Source organism: Manis pentadactyla, chromosome 3 (assembly GCF_030020395.1).
Source record: "Manis pentadactyla isolate mManPen7 chromosome 3, mManPen7.hap1, whole genome shotgun sequence".
Lineage (NCBI taxonomy): Eukaryota > Metazoa > Chordata > Mammalia > Pholidota > Manidae > Manis > Manis pentadactyla.
Genome location: NC_080021.1, coordinates 148,124,287 through 148,140,032, shown reverse-complemented (window position 1 = coordinate 148,140,032; position 15,746 = coordinate 148,124,287).

The window sequence follows — 15,746 nt, the reverse complement described above, 5'->3', positions numbered from 1 at the left end:
GTAGACACTTAAGTTGCTTCTATATTTTGGCTAGCTATTGTAAATAATGCTGCAACAAACACAGGGATGTGTATATTCTTTCAAATTAGTTATTTTGCTTTCTTCAAGCATATTCCCAGATGTAGAATTAGTGTGTCATATGGTATTACTGGGCTTTTTTTTTTTGAGGAACCTCCATACTGTTTTCCATAGAGGCTGCACCAAATTGCATTCCCACCAACAATACACAAGGGTCCCCTTTTCTCCACATCCTCACCAACACCTGTTATTTCATGTCTTTGGATAGGAGCAATTCTGATTGATGTGAGGTGATATCTCATTGTGGCTTTGATTTGCATTTCCCTGATGATCAGTGATGTTGACCATCTTTCATGAGTCTGTTGGCCATCTGTATGTCTTCTCTGGAAAATTGTCTATTTGTGTCCTCTGCCCATTTTTTAATAGGATTATTTGTTTCTTTTTTTTTTTTTTTTTTTTAAATAATTATTTTTTATTGAAGGGTAGTTGACACACAGTATTACATTACATGAGTTTCAAGTGTACAACACAGTGGTAGAACATTTATATACATAATTCTAGGTTCCAGCTATCACCCTACCAGGCTGTTACAATATCTTGACTATATTCCTTACGCTATACATTACATCCCGGTTACTAATTTATTTTACCATTGGAAGTCTGTCCTTTTTTTTTTTTTTTTTTTTTTGTGAGGGCATCTCTCATATTTATTGATCAAATGGTTGTTAACGACAATAAAATTCTGTATAGGGGAGTCAATGCTCAATGCACAATCATGCACAATCATTATTCCACCCCAAGCCTAATTTTTGTCAGTCTCCAATCTTCTGAGGCATAACAAACAAGTTTTTACATGTAGAACAAATTCTTACATAATGAATAAGTTACATAGTGAACAGTACAAGGGCAGTCATCACAGAAACTTTCGGTTTTGCTCATGCATTATGAACTATAAACAGTCAGTTCAAATATGAATACTCATTTGGTTTTTATACTTGATTTATATGTGGATACCACATTTCTCTCTTTATTATTATTATTTTTAATAAAATGCTGAAGTGGTAGGTAGATACAAGATAAAGGTAGAAAACATAGTTTAGTGTTGTAAGAGAGCACATGTAGATGATCAGGTGTGTGCCTGTAGACTATGTGTTAATCCAAGCTAGACCAGGGCAATAAAACATCCACATATGCAGAACATTTCTCTCAGAACGGGGGGGTGAGGTTCTAAGCCTCACCTCTGTTGATCCCCAATTTCTCACCTGATGGCCCCCCTGCGACTGTGCCTGTCTTAGGTTGTTCCTCCCTTGAGGAATCTTACCCGTCTCTGGCTAACCAGTCATCTTCCGGGGCCATACAGGGAAATGTGAAGTTGGTAAGTGAGAGAGAAGCCTTATTGTTTGAAAAAGTTAGCTTTTTACTTCTTTGCATATTTATGCCCTGTGGCTTCTATGCCCAGCATTTGTCTTGAGGTATCTTTACCACTTGGAGGAATTATGATACTCGGTAAATTTGATATGAGGCACGAATTCTATTCAAGGGTTGTAATTAGGAAGGAAGAAGAAAAGCTATAGAAGTAGCAGGTGGAAGAAAACATGGGAAGATTGATTATTTCTTTGACAAATCTTCTTGTAGAGTAACTTCAGCATATATAGGTTTTAAGCTACTACTTAAATTGCGCACACACATTAACATAATAGGAGTATAGTTACATAACCAAAGCATATCTGTAATTACCAGCCATCTGCAGTGAAACCAAGAAAACCAGTTAGGCACCTTAGGCATTTGTGAAAACTTATCTATGATATGGTGGATATTGTCCAACTGAACTTGAACAGTCTGAGAGAAATCAGACAAATTAAAACAACCCATTCCTGGGGACTGTTCACATGCCATATGTTCTTTTAACAGTAAATAGTCTGTAGTTGTAAGAGTTTGGAGCGCTACAATTTGCACTTCTCCAAATTCTTGGTTGAGTTCCAACAGTATAGATCCAGTCAAATTTGTTGTTTTACTGTATGCACAGGCCAGCTTAGATATCTCCTTCCTCATTCCCATGGCAAGTCCAGGAACTGGTGGGATGAGTGCATCTACAGCTGTAGCAGTGCGTGGATCTTTGTTGGGGTTTTTTGATGATCATCTTCTGGCATGAGTCTTCCAGAGAGTGCAGATGTTGGAAGTTCTTTTTCATATCGTATCTTAGTTCATTTTCGGGGTAGCCCAATTAGGCTTTGATCCTCTGTATAAACACAAACAGACCCTTTGCCTACACTTTTATATGCCCTTTATACCCTTGTGTAGAACTCGTTGGAGGTTACCACACAGGAACTGCCCTTTTTTTTTTTTTTTTGCTATCACTAATCTACACTTACATGACGAATATTATGTTTACTAGGCTCTCCCCTATACCAGGTCTCCCCTATAAACCCCTTTACAGTCACTGTCCATCAGCATAGCAAAATGTTGTAGAATCACTACTTGCCTTCTCTGTGTTGTACAGCCCTCCCTTTTCTCCTACCCCCCCATGCATGTTAATCTTATTACCCCCCTACTTCTCCCCCCCTTATTCCTCCCTACCCACCCATCCTCCCCAGTCCCTTTCCCTTTGGTACCTGTTAGTCCATTCTTGAGTTCTGTGATTCTGCTGCTGTTTTGTTCCTTCAGTTTTTCCTTTGTTCTTATATTCCACAGATAAGTGAAATCATTTGGTATTTCTCTTTCTCCGCTTGGCTTCTTTCACTGAGCATAATACCCTCCAGCTCCATCCATGTTGCTGCAAATGATTGGATTTGCCCTTTTCTTATAGCTGAGTAGTATTCCATTGTGTATATGTACCACTTCTTCTTTATCCATTCATCTATTGATGGACATTTAGGTTGCTTCCAATTCTTGGCTATTGTAAATAGTGCTGCAATAAACATAGGGGTGCATCTGTCTTTCTCAAACTTGATTGCTGCGTTCTTAGGGTAAATTCCTAGGAGTGGAATTCCTGGGTCAAATGGTAAGTCTGTTTTGAGCATTTTGATGTACCTCCATACTGCTTTCCACAATGGTTGAACTAACTTACATTCCCACCAGCAGTGTAGGAGGGTTCCCCTTTCTCCACAGCCTCGCCAACATTTGTTGTTGTTTGTCTTTTGGATGGCAGCCATCCTTACTGGTGTGAGGTGATACCTCATTGTAGTTTTAATTTGCATTTCTCTGATAATTAGCGATGTGGAGCATCTTTTCATGTGTCTGTTGGCCATCTGTATTTCTTTTTTGGAGAACTGTCTGTTCAGTTCCTCTGCCCATTTTTTAATTGGGTTATTTGTTTTTTGTTTGTTGAGGCGTGAGAGCTCCTTGTATATTCTGGACGTCAAGCCTTTATCGGATGTGTCATTTTCAAATATATTCTCCCATACTGTAGGGATCCTTCTTGTTCTATTGATGGTGTCTTTTGCTGTACAGAAGCTTTTCAGCTTAATATAGTCCCACTTACTCATTTTTGCTGTTGTTTTCCTTGCCCGGGGAGATATGTTCAAGAAGAGGTCACTCATGTTTATGTCTAAGAGGTTTGTGCCTATGTTTTCTTCCAAGAGTTTAATGGTTTCATGGCTTACATTCAGGTCTTTGATCCATTTTGAGTTTACTTTTGTATATGGGGTTAGACAATGGTCCAGTTTCATTCTCCTACATGTAGCTGTCCAGTTTTGCCAGCACCACCTGTTGAAGAGACTGTCATTTCGCCATTGTATGTCCATGGCTCCTTTATCAAATATTAATTGACCATATCTGTCTGGGTTAATATCTGGATTGTCTAGTCTGTTCCATTGGTCTGTGGCTCTGCTCTTGTGCCAGTACCAAATTGTCTTGATTACTATGGCTTTATAGTAGAGCTTGAAGTTGGGGAGTGAGATCCCCCCTACTTTATTCTTCTTTCTCAGGATTGCTTTGGCTATTCGGGGTCTTTTGTGTTTCCATATGAATTTTTGAATTATTTGTTCCAGTTCATTGAAGAATGTTGCTGGTAGTTTCATAGGGATTGCATCAAATCTGTATATTGCTTTGGGCAGGATGGCCATTTTGACGATATTAATTCTTCCTAGCCACGAGCATGGGATGAGTTTCCATCTGTTAGTGTCCCCTTTAATTTCTCTTAAGAGTGACTTGTAGTTTTCAGAGTATAAGTCTTTCACTTCTTTGGTTAGGTTTATTCCTAGGTATTTTATTTTTTTTGATGCAATTGTGAATGGAGTTGTTTTCCTGATTTCTCTTTCTGTTGGTTCATTGTTAGTATATAGGAAATCCACAGATTTCTGTGTGTTGATTTTGTATCCTGCAACTTTGCTGTATTCCGATATCAGTTCTAGTAGTTTTGGGGTGGAGTCTTTAGGGTTTTTTATGTACAGTATCATGTCATCTGCAAATAGTGACAGTTTAACTTCTTCTTTACCAATCTGGATTCCTTGTATTTCTTTATTTTGTCTGATTGCCGTGGCTAGGACCTCCAGTACTATGTTAAATAACAGTGGAGAGAGTGGGCATCCCTGTCTAGTTCCCGATCTCAGAGGAAATGCTTTCAGCTTCTCGCTGTTCAATATAATGTTGGCTGTGGGTTTATCATAGATGGCCTTTATTATGTTGAGGTACTTGCCCTCTATTCCCATTTTGCTGAGAGTTTTTAACATGAATGGATGTTGAACTTTGTCAAATGCTTTTTCAGCATCTATGGAGATGATCATGTGGTTTTTGTCTTTCTTTTTGTTGATGTGGTGGATGATGTTGATGGACTTTCGAATGTTGTACCATCCTTGCATCCCTGGAATGAATCCCACTTGGTCATAGTGTATGATCCTTTTGATGTATTTTTGAATTCGGTTTGCTAATATTTTGTTGAGTATTTTTGCATCTACGTTCATCAGGGATATTGGTCTGTAGTTTTCTTTTTTGGTGGTGTCTTTGCCTGGTTTTGGTATTAGGGTGATGTTAGCTTCATAGAATGAGTTTGGGAGTATCCCCTCCTCCTCTATTTTTTGGAAAACTTTAAAGAGAATGGGTATTATGTCTTCCCTGTATGTCTGATAAAATTCCGAGGTAAATACATCTGGCCCGGGGGTTTTGTTCTTTGGTAGTTTTCTGATTACCTCTTCAATTTCGTTGCTGGTAATTGGTCTGTTTAAATTTTCTGTTTCTTCCTGGGTCAATCTTGGAAGGTTATATTTTTCTAGGAAGTTGTCCATTTCTCCTAGGTTTCCCAGCTTGTTAGCATATAGGTTTTCATAGTATTCTCCAATAATTCTTTGCATTTCCGTGGGGTCCGTCGTGATTTTTCCTTTCTCGTTTCTGATACTGTTGATTTGTGTTGACTCTCTTTTCTTCTTAATAAGTCTGGCTAGAGGCTTATCTATTTTGTTTATTTTCTCGAAGAACCAGCTCTTGGTTTCATTGATTTTTTCTATTGTTTTATTCTTCTCAATTTTATTTATTTCTTCTCTGATCTTTATTATGTCCCTCCTTCTGCTGACCTTAGGTCTCATCTGTTCTTCTTTTTCCAATTTCGATAATTGTGACATTAGACCATTCATTTGGGATTGCTCTTCCTTTTTTAAATATGCTTGGATAGCTATATACTTTCCTCTTAAGACTGCTTTTGCTGTGTCCCACAGAAGTTGGGGCTTAGTGTTGTTGTTGTCATTTGTTTCCATATATTGCTGGATCTCCATTTTGATTTGGTCGTTGATCCATTGATTATTTAGGAGCGTGTTGTTAAGCCTCCATGTGTTTGTGAGCCTCTTTGCTTTCTTTGTTTTATGCCTTTGTGGTCTGAAAAGTTGGTTGGTAGGATTTCAATCTTTTGGAATTTTCTGAGGCTCTTTTTGTGGCCTAGTATGTGGTCTATTCTGGAGAATGTTCCATGTGCACTTGAGAAGAATGTATATCCCGCTGCTTTTGGATGTAGAGTTCTATAGATGTCTATTAGGTCCATCTGCTCTACTGTGTTGTTCAGTGCTTCCGTGTCCTTACTTATTTTCTGCCCAGTGGATCTATCCTTTGGGGTGAGTGGTGTGTTGAAGTCTCCTAGAATGAATGCATTGCAGTCTATTTCCCCCTGTCGTTCTGTTAGTATTTGTTTCACATATGCTGGTGCTCCTGTGTTGGGTGCATATATATTTAGAATGGTTATATCCTCTTGTTGGACTGAGCCCTTTATCATTATGTAGTGTCCTTCTTTATCTCTTGTTACTTTCTTTGTTTTGAAGTCTATTTTGTCTGATATTAGTACTGCAACCCCTGCTTTCTTCTCACTGTTGTTTGCTTGAAATATGTTTTTCCATCCCTTGACTTTTAGTCTGTACATGTCTTTGGGTTTGAGGTGAGTTTCTTGTAAGCATCATATAGATGGGTCTTGCTTTTTTATCCATTCTGTTACTCTGTGTCTTTTGATTGGTGCATTCAACCCATTAACATTTAGGGTGACTACTGAAAGATATGTACTTATTGCCATTGCAGGCTTTAAATTCGTGGTTACCAAAGGTTCAAGGTTAGCCTCTTTAGTATCTTACTGCCTAACTTAGCTCGCTTATTGAGCTGTTATATACACTGTCTGTAGATTCTTTTCTTCTCTCCCTTCTTGTTCCTCCTCCTCGATTCTTCATATGTTGGGTGTTTTGTGCTGTGCTCTTTCTAGGAGTGCTCCCATCTAGAGCAGTCCATGTAAGATGTTCTGTAGAGGTGGTTTGTGGAAAGCAAATTCCCTCAGCTTTTGTTTGTCTGGGAATTGTTTAATCCCACCGTCATATTTGAATGATAGTCGTGCTGGATACAGTATCCTTGGTTCAAGGCCCTTCTGTTTCATTGTATTAAATATATCATGCCATTCTCTTCTGGCCTGTAGGGTTTCTGTTGAGAAATCTGACGTTAGCCTGATGGGTTTCCCTTTATAGGTGACCTTTTTCTCTCTAGCTGCCTTTAACACTCTTTCCTTGTCCTTGATCTTTGCCATTTTAATTATTATGTGTCTTGGTGTTGCCCTTCTTGGATCCTTTCTGTTGGGGGTTCTGTGTATTTCCGTGTTCTGTTTGATTACTTCCTCCCCCAGTGTGGGGAAGTTTTCAGCAATTATTTCTTCTAAGATACTTTCCATCTCTTTGCCTCTCTCTTCTTCTTCTGGGACCCCTATAATACGGATATTGTTCCTTTTAGATTGGTCACACAGTTCTCTTAATATTGTTTCATTCCTGGAGATCCTTTTTTCTCTCTCTATGTCAGCTTCTATGCGTTCCTGTTCTCTGGTTTCAATTCCATCAATGGCCTCTTGCATCCTATCCATTCTGCTTATAAACCCTTCCAGAGTTTGTTTCATTTCTGTGATCTCCTTTCTGGCATCTGTGATCTCCCTCCGGACTTCATCCCATTTCTCTTGCGTATTTCTCTGCATCTCTGTCAGCATGTTTATGATTCTTATTTTGAATTCTTTGTCAGGAAGACTGGTTAGGTCTGTCTCCTTCTCTGGTGTTGTCTCTGTGATCTTTGTCTGCCTGTAGCTTTGCCTTTTCATGGTGATAGGAATAGTCTGCAGAACTGGGACGACTGGAAGGACTTCCTTTCTTGTTGGTTTGTGGCCCTCCTCTCCTGGGAGAACAGCGGCCTCTAGTGGCTTGTGCTGCGCAGCTGCGCGCAGACAGGGCTTCTGATTCCTGCCCGGCTGCTATGGAGTTAATCTCCGCTGTTGCTGTGGGCGTGGCCTGGCTCGGGCAGCTGCTCCAAAATGGTGGAGTCGCGTTGGAGCGGGAGCTGCTGGGAGGCTATTTATCTCCGTAAGGGGCCTCCCTGCTCCCTGCAGCCCAGGGGCTAGGGTGCCCAGAGATCCCGTATTCCCTACCTCTGGATTAAGTGACCCGCCCTGCCCCCCCAAGACTTCCAAAAAGCACCCGCCAAAACAAAACAATGACCACAAAAAAAAACAAGAAAAAAAATTTTTTTAATTAAAAAAAAAAAGGTGGTCGTTCGTTTTTCTTTATTCTCCGGTGCCAGCCTCAGGCCTCTGCTCACTGGTCTTTCTGCCCTGTTTCCCTAGTATTGGGGTCCCTGTCCCTTTAAGAATTCCAAAAAGCGCTCGCCAAAACAAAGCAGCAAAAAAGCAAAAAAAAAAAAATGGTCGCGCGCTTTTCATATGTCCTCTGTCGCCCAGCCTCCAGTGCCTGCTCACTGTTCTTGCTGCCCTGTTTTCCCAGTATCGAGGGCCCTGCACTCTGGCCCGGATGGCTGGGGCTGGGTGTTCGGCAGCCCTGGGCTCCGTCTCCCTCCCGCTCTGCCTGCTCTTCTCCCGCCGGGAGCTGGGGGGAGGGGCGCTCGGCTCCCACGGGGCCGGGGCTTGTATCTTACCCCCTTCGCGAGGCGCTGGGTTCTCTCAGGTGTGGATGTGGTCTGGATATTGTCCTGTGTCCTCTGGTCTTTATTCTAGGAAGGGTTGTCTTTGTTATATTTTCATAGATATATGTTGTTTTGGGAGGAGATTTCCGCTGCTCTACTCACGCCGCCATCTTCCGCCCCTCTCGGATTATTTGTTTCTTGGCATTTCGTTTCATGAGTTCTTTAACTATTTTGAGCATTAACCCCTTGTTGGATCTATCATTGACAAACATATTCTCCAGGTCAAAAGTCATGCACCACAGAAAAAAGATGGCAGCGTGAGAGGTGAGGCAGAGGCTTCCTCCTAAAACTGCATGTTATATGAAAATATAATTAATACAACTAATACTGAAAGAGCAACAGGAAAGAGGACTGCACCAGACTGCATACACCTGGAGAAAAGAATAAACCTCACGGAACAGAGTAATGTACCAAAGCCATGGCTTGGCGAGACCCAGGCCCTTTCCCAAAACTCACTGGCAGGAGGAAGAGAAACAGAGTGAGGAGGGAGTAGAGGCCTGGGACTGCTGAATACCTAACTCCGGACATCTGCTCTGGGAGCACAAACCTACATTTCATGGTGCTTTCATGGTACTCTCGTGATTAGGGGGTTGGAAAGCTAAGACAGGCAGAATTCCTGGAGAGACTGAGATTCTAGTCACTGTGGAAAGCAGGGATCAATATCCAGCTGCTCTGGGACAAAAGAAAGGAGGGCAGTCTGAGAGACTTCCTAAGACTCAGAGAGCTGCTAAAGGGGCAAGGATTGCACAGAGCTTACTGCTCAGGAGAAAGGACAGGTAGACAAAATTGTCTGGGTGTATTCTGCCCAGCAGGTTGGGAGCTTTCACCATCTTCAGGTGCTCCAGCTCCTTGGCTGACTACAAAGCTCCAATGACCCCCTCCATGATACGCAGCCTACTGCACGTTTCTCCCAGCCAGCCCCACCTGGCTCACAAACTGGCAAACCCTACCCTAGAATTAGGCCAGGCAGAGAGAAGATCTTTCTACAGCAATCACAAACGCAAAGCATAGAGGCTTATACCTGTGTGCTTGACACACTGGTTCAGGCAGTGGAGACAGGCATAGCAGCCAGGAAGCAGGAAACAGCTATTTCCTTCCCCAGGGCACCAATACAACTCCCCTGCGACCCTCAAAATTGCTTCAGGGGCTGAGCAGCTCCAGAGAGTAGAGCTTCTGGGCACTAGAGGGCACCATATACAAATATGAAATGCAAAAGAACCTGGTTCAAAGTAAAATTATGATTACAACTCCTGAGAAAGATTTAAGTGACATCGACCTCATGAATCTTCCTGTAAGGGAGTTCAAAGTAAAAATCATTAACATGCTCATGGAGGTACAGAAAAATATTCAAGAGCTCAGGAATGAATTCCAGTCAGAGGTCCAATCACTGAAAAGCACAATGGAGATTATTAAAAGCAGATTAGATATGGTAGAGGAGACAATAAATGAAATAAAAACTAGAGAAGAGGAATACAAAGAAGCTGAGGAACAGAGAGAAAAAAGGATCTCTAAGAATGAAAGAATATTGAGAGAACTGTGTGACCAATCCAAACGGAACAATATTCACATTATAGGGGTACCAGAAGATGAAGAGAGAGAAAAAGGTATAGGAAGTGTCTTTGAGGAGGTAATTGCTGAAAACTTCCCCAAGTTGGGGAAGGGGATAGTCTCTCAGCCTCAGCACCCAGATAGGACCCAAGGAGGACAACACCAAGACATATAGTAATTAAAATGGCAAAGATCAGGGATAAGGACAGACTACTAAAAGAAGCCAGATAGAGAAATAAGATCACATATAAAGAAAAGTCCATTAGGCTATCATCAGACTTCTCAGCAGAAACCTTATAGACCAGAAGGGAGTGGCATGATGCATTTAACCTAATGAAGCAGAAGGGCCAAGAACCAAGAACACTTTATCCAGCAAGACTCGCATTTCAATTTGAAAGAGAGATTAAACAATTTCCAGATAAGCAAAAACTGAGAGAATTTACCTCCTGCAAAACGTCTCTACAATGTATTTTGGAGGGACTGTTATAGATACAAGTGTTCCTAAGATTTAGTACCTGTCACCAGAGGTAATAAAACCACAGTAAATAAATTAGAACAGCTAATTACTAAGCAAATGCAAAATTAAATTAACTATACCCAGAGTCAATCAAGGGATAGATAAAGAGTATAGACTGTGAAACTTAATATATAAAGAATGGAGGAGAAAGAAAAAGGAGAAGAAAAAAAAAACCTTTAGTTGTGTTTGTAATAGCATATTGTTAGTTAAGTTAGACTCTTAGACAGTAAGTAAGTTAACCTTGAACCTTTGGTTATCACAATCTAAAGCCTGCAATGGCAATAAGTACATACCTATCAATAATCACCCTAAATGTAAATGGACTGAATGCCCCAATCAAAAGACATAGAGTCACTGAATGGATAAAAAAACAAGAACTATCTATATGCTGCCTACAAGAGACTCACTTCAAACCCAAAGACATACACAGACTAAAAGTGAAGGGATGGAAAAAGATATTTCATGCAACTAATAGGGAGAAAAAGCAAAAGTTGCAGTACTTGTATCAGACAAAATAGACTTTAAAACAAAGAAAGTCACAAGAGCAAAGAAGGACATTACATAATGATAAAGGGATCAATCCAACAAGAAGATATAACCATTATAAATATCTATGCACCCAACACAGGAGCACCTACATATGTGAAACCAATACTAACAAAATTACAAGGGGAAATAGAATGCAGTGCATTCATTCTAGGAGTCCTCAACACTCCACTTACTCCAAAGGGCAGATCAACCAGGCAGAAAATAAGTAAGGAGACAGAAGCACTGAACAGCACATTAGAACAGATAGACCTAACAGAGATCTACAGACCTCTACACCCAAAAGCAGCAGGATACACATTCTTCTCAAGTGCACATGGAACACTTTCAGGAATAGATTATATACTAGGCCACAAAAAGAGTATTGGTAAATTCAAAAAGATTGAAATTGTGCCAAACAGTTTCTCAGACCACAAAGGCATGAAACTAGAAATAAATTATGCAAAGAAAATGAAAAATCCCACAAACACATGGAGGCTTCACAACATGCTCCTAAATAACCAATGGATCAATGGCCAAATAAAAACAGAGATCAAGCAATATATGGAGACAAATGACAATAAAAACTCAACACTGCAAAATCTGTGGGTGCAGTGAAGGCTGTGCTGAGAGGAAAGTATATTGTAACACAGGCTACCTCAGGAAAGAAGAACAATCCCATATGAGCAGTCTAATGAAACTAGAAAAAGAGGAGCAAATGAGGCCCAAAGTCAGCAGAAGGAGGAACATAATAAAGAGCAGAAAACAAATCAATAAAATTGAGAAGAATAAAACAATAGAAGGAATCAATGAAAGCAAAAGCTGATTCTTGGAGAAAATGAAGAAAATAGATAAACCCCTAGTGAGACTTACCAAGAAAAAAATAGAGTATACTCACATAAACAGAATCAGAAATGAGAAAGGAAAAATCACTACAGATACCACAGAAATACAAAGAATTATGATAAAATACTATGAAAAATTAAATGCTAACAAACTGGATAACCTAGAAGAAATGGACAACTTTCTAGAAAAATACAACCTTCCAAGGCTCACCCAGAAAGAAGCAGAAAATCTGAACAGACCAATTACCAGTAATGGAATTGAACTGGTAATCAGAAACCTACCTAAGAACAAAAGTGCCGAACCAGATGGCTTCACCGCTGAATTTTATCAAACATTTAGTGAAGACCTAATACCCATCCTCCTTAAAGTGTTCCAAAGAGTAGAAGAACAGGGAATACTTCCAAACTCATTCTATGAGGCCAGCATCACTCTAATACCAAAACCAGGCAAAGACACCACAAAAAAAGAAAATTACAGACCAATTTCCCTGATGAACATAGATTCAAAAATACTCAACAAAATATTAGCAAACCGAATTCAAAAATACACCAGAAAGATCATTCATCATGAGCAAGTAGGATTTATTCCAGGGATGCAAGGATGGTACAACATTAGAAAATCCATCAACATTATCCACCACATCAACAAAAATAAGGACAAAAACCACATGATCACCACCATAGATGCTGAAAAAGCATTTGACAAAATTCAACATCCATTCATGATAAAAACTCTAAAAAAAATGGGTATAGAGGGCAAGTACCAAAACATAATAAAGGCCATATATGACAAACCCACAACCAATATTATACTTAACAGCGAGAAGCTGAAAGCGTTTTCTTTTAAGATCAGGAACAAGACAGGGATGCACACTCTCCCCACTTCTATTCAACACAATACTGGAGGTCCTAGCCATGGCAATCAGACAACACAAAGAAATAAAAGGCATCCAGATTGGCAAGGAAGAAGTTAAACTGTCCCTGTTTGCAGATAACATGATATTATACATAAAAAACCCTAAAGAATCCACTCCAAAACTACTAGATCTAATATCTGAATTCAGCAGAGTTGCAGGATACAAAATTAATACACAGAAATCTGTTGCATTCTTATACACTAACAATGAACTAGCAGAGAGAGAAATCAGGAAAACAATTCCATTCACAGTTGCATCAAAAAGAATAAAATACCTAGGAATGAACCTAACCAAGGAAGTGAAAGATGTATACTCTGAAAACTACAAGACACTCAAGAGAGAAATTAAAGAAGATTCCAATAAATGGAAACACATCCCATGCTCATGGATAGGAAGAACTACTTTTCTCAAAATGGCTATCCTGCCTAAAGCAATCTACAGATTCAATGCAATTCCTATCAAAATACCAACAGCATTCTTCAATGAACAAGAGAAAATCATTCTAAAATTCATATGGAACCACAAAAGACCTCGAATAGCCAAAGCAATACTGAGAAGGAAGAATAAAGCTGGGGGCATTATGCTCCCCAACTTCAAGCTCTACTACAAAGCCACAGTAATCAAGACAATTTGGTACTGGAACAAGAACAGACCCATAGACCAATGGAACAGACTAGAGAGCCCTGATATAAACCCAAGCATATATGGGCAATTAATATATGATAAATGAGCCATAGACATGCAATGGGGAAATGACAGCCTCTTCAACAGCTGCTGTTGGCAAAACTGGACAGCTACATCTCAGAGAATGAAACTGGATTATTGTTTAACCCCACACACCAATGTAGACTCGAAATGGATCAAAGACCTGAATGCAAGTTATGAAACCATAAAACTCTTAGAAGACAACATAAACAAACATCTCTTGAATATAAGCATGAGCAACTTCTTCCTGTTCAGGAAGAACTAAGGGAAACAAAAGCAAAAATGAACTCATGGGACTACATCAAACTAAAAAGTTTCTGTACCAAAAGGGAAACTGTCAACAGAACAAAAAGGCATCCTACCATATGGGAGAATATATTTGTAAATTACATAACCAACAAGGGGTAAACATCCAAAATATAGAAAGAACTTACACAGCTCAACACCCAAAAAGGAAATAACCCAATTAACAAATGGGCAGAGGATATGAAGAGACAGTCCTCCAAAGAAGAAATTCAGACAGCCAACAGACACATGAAAAGATGCTCCAAATCACTAATCATCAGGGAAATTCAAATTAAAACCACAATGAGATATCACCTCACACCAGTAAGGATGGCCAGCATCAAAAAGACTAAGAACAAAAAATGCTGGAGAGGATGCAGAGAAAGGGGAACCCTCCTACACTGCTGGTAGAAATGTAAGCCAGTTCAAACATTGTGGAAAGCAATATGGTGGTTCCTCAAAAAACTAAAAATAGAAATACCATTTGACCTTGGATTCCCACTCCTTGGAATTTACCCCAAGAATACATCTTCTCAGATTCAAAAAGACATATGCACCCCTATGTTTATTGCAGCACTATTTACAATAGCCAATATATGAAAGCAACCTAATTGTCCATTAGTAGATGAATGGATAAAGAAGAGGTGGTACATATACACAATGGAATACTATTCAGCCATAAGAAAGAAACAAATCCTACCATTTGCAATAACATGAATGGAGCTGGAGGATATTAAGCCAGGCAGAGAAAGACAAATGCCAAATGAGTTCCCTCATTTATGGAGTATAACAATGAAGCAAAACTGAAGGAACAAAATAGCAGCAGACACAGAGACTCCAAGAAGTGATTAGTGGTTACCAAAGGGGAGTCATGTGGGAGGGTGGGTGCGGAGGGAGGGAGAAGGGGATGGAGGGGTATTTTGTTTAGTACACATGGTGTGGGGGATCACGGTGAAAACAGTGTAGCACAGAGATGGCAAATAGTGAATCTGTGGCATCTTGCTGCACTGATGGACAGTGACTGCATTGGGGTATGGGTGGGACTTGATACTATGAGTAATTGTAGTAACCACATTGTTTTTTCATGTGGAACCTTTATAAGAGTGTATATCAATAATATCCTAATAAAAAAATGTAAAAAGTCATGCACTAAAAGAAAGAAACAAACAAACATATTCTCCAGTATAGTATGTTGCCTGTTTGTTTTCTTGATGGTTTCTCTTGCTGTGCAGAAGCTTTTTGTTTTGATGTAGTCTCATGTTTTTATTTTTGCTTTTATTTCCCTTGCCTGGGGAGACAGATCCAGAAAAAAGTTGCTAATGTTGATGTTCATAAGTTTAGTGCCTTGTATTCTTTTAGGAGTTTTATGGTTTCAGTCCTACATTTAGGTTTCTAATCCATTTTGAGTTTATTTTTGTGTGTGGTGTACGACAGTGATCTAGTTTCATTCTTTTGCATGTTGCTGTCCAGTTCTCCCAACACCGTTATTGCAGAGACCATCTTTTCCCCATTGTATATTCTTACCTCTTTTGTCATATATTAATTGAACATTAAGCATAGATTTATTTCTGGGCTCTCTATTCTGTTCTATTGATCTGTGGGTCTATTCTTGTGCCAGTACCAAATTGTTTTAATTACTTTGGCTTTGTAATAGAGCTTGACATTGGGGAGCATAATTCCCCCAGCTTTATTTTTCCTCTTCAGAATTGCTTTGGCTATTTGGGGTCTTTTGTAGTTTCATATGAATTTTAGAACTATTTGTTCTAGTTTGTTGAAGAATGCTATTGGTGTTTTGATGGGGATTGCATTGAACCTGTAGATTGCCTTTGGCAAGATAGCCATTTTGACAATATTAATTCTTCCTATCTATGAGCATGGGATGTATTTCCATTTATTGGTGTCTTCTTTAATTTCTCTCTGTAGTTTTTAGGGTATAGGCCTTTCACCTCCTTGGATGAGTTTTTTCCTAGG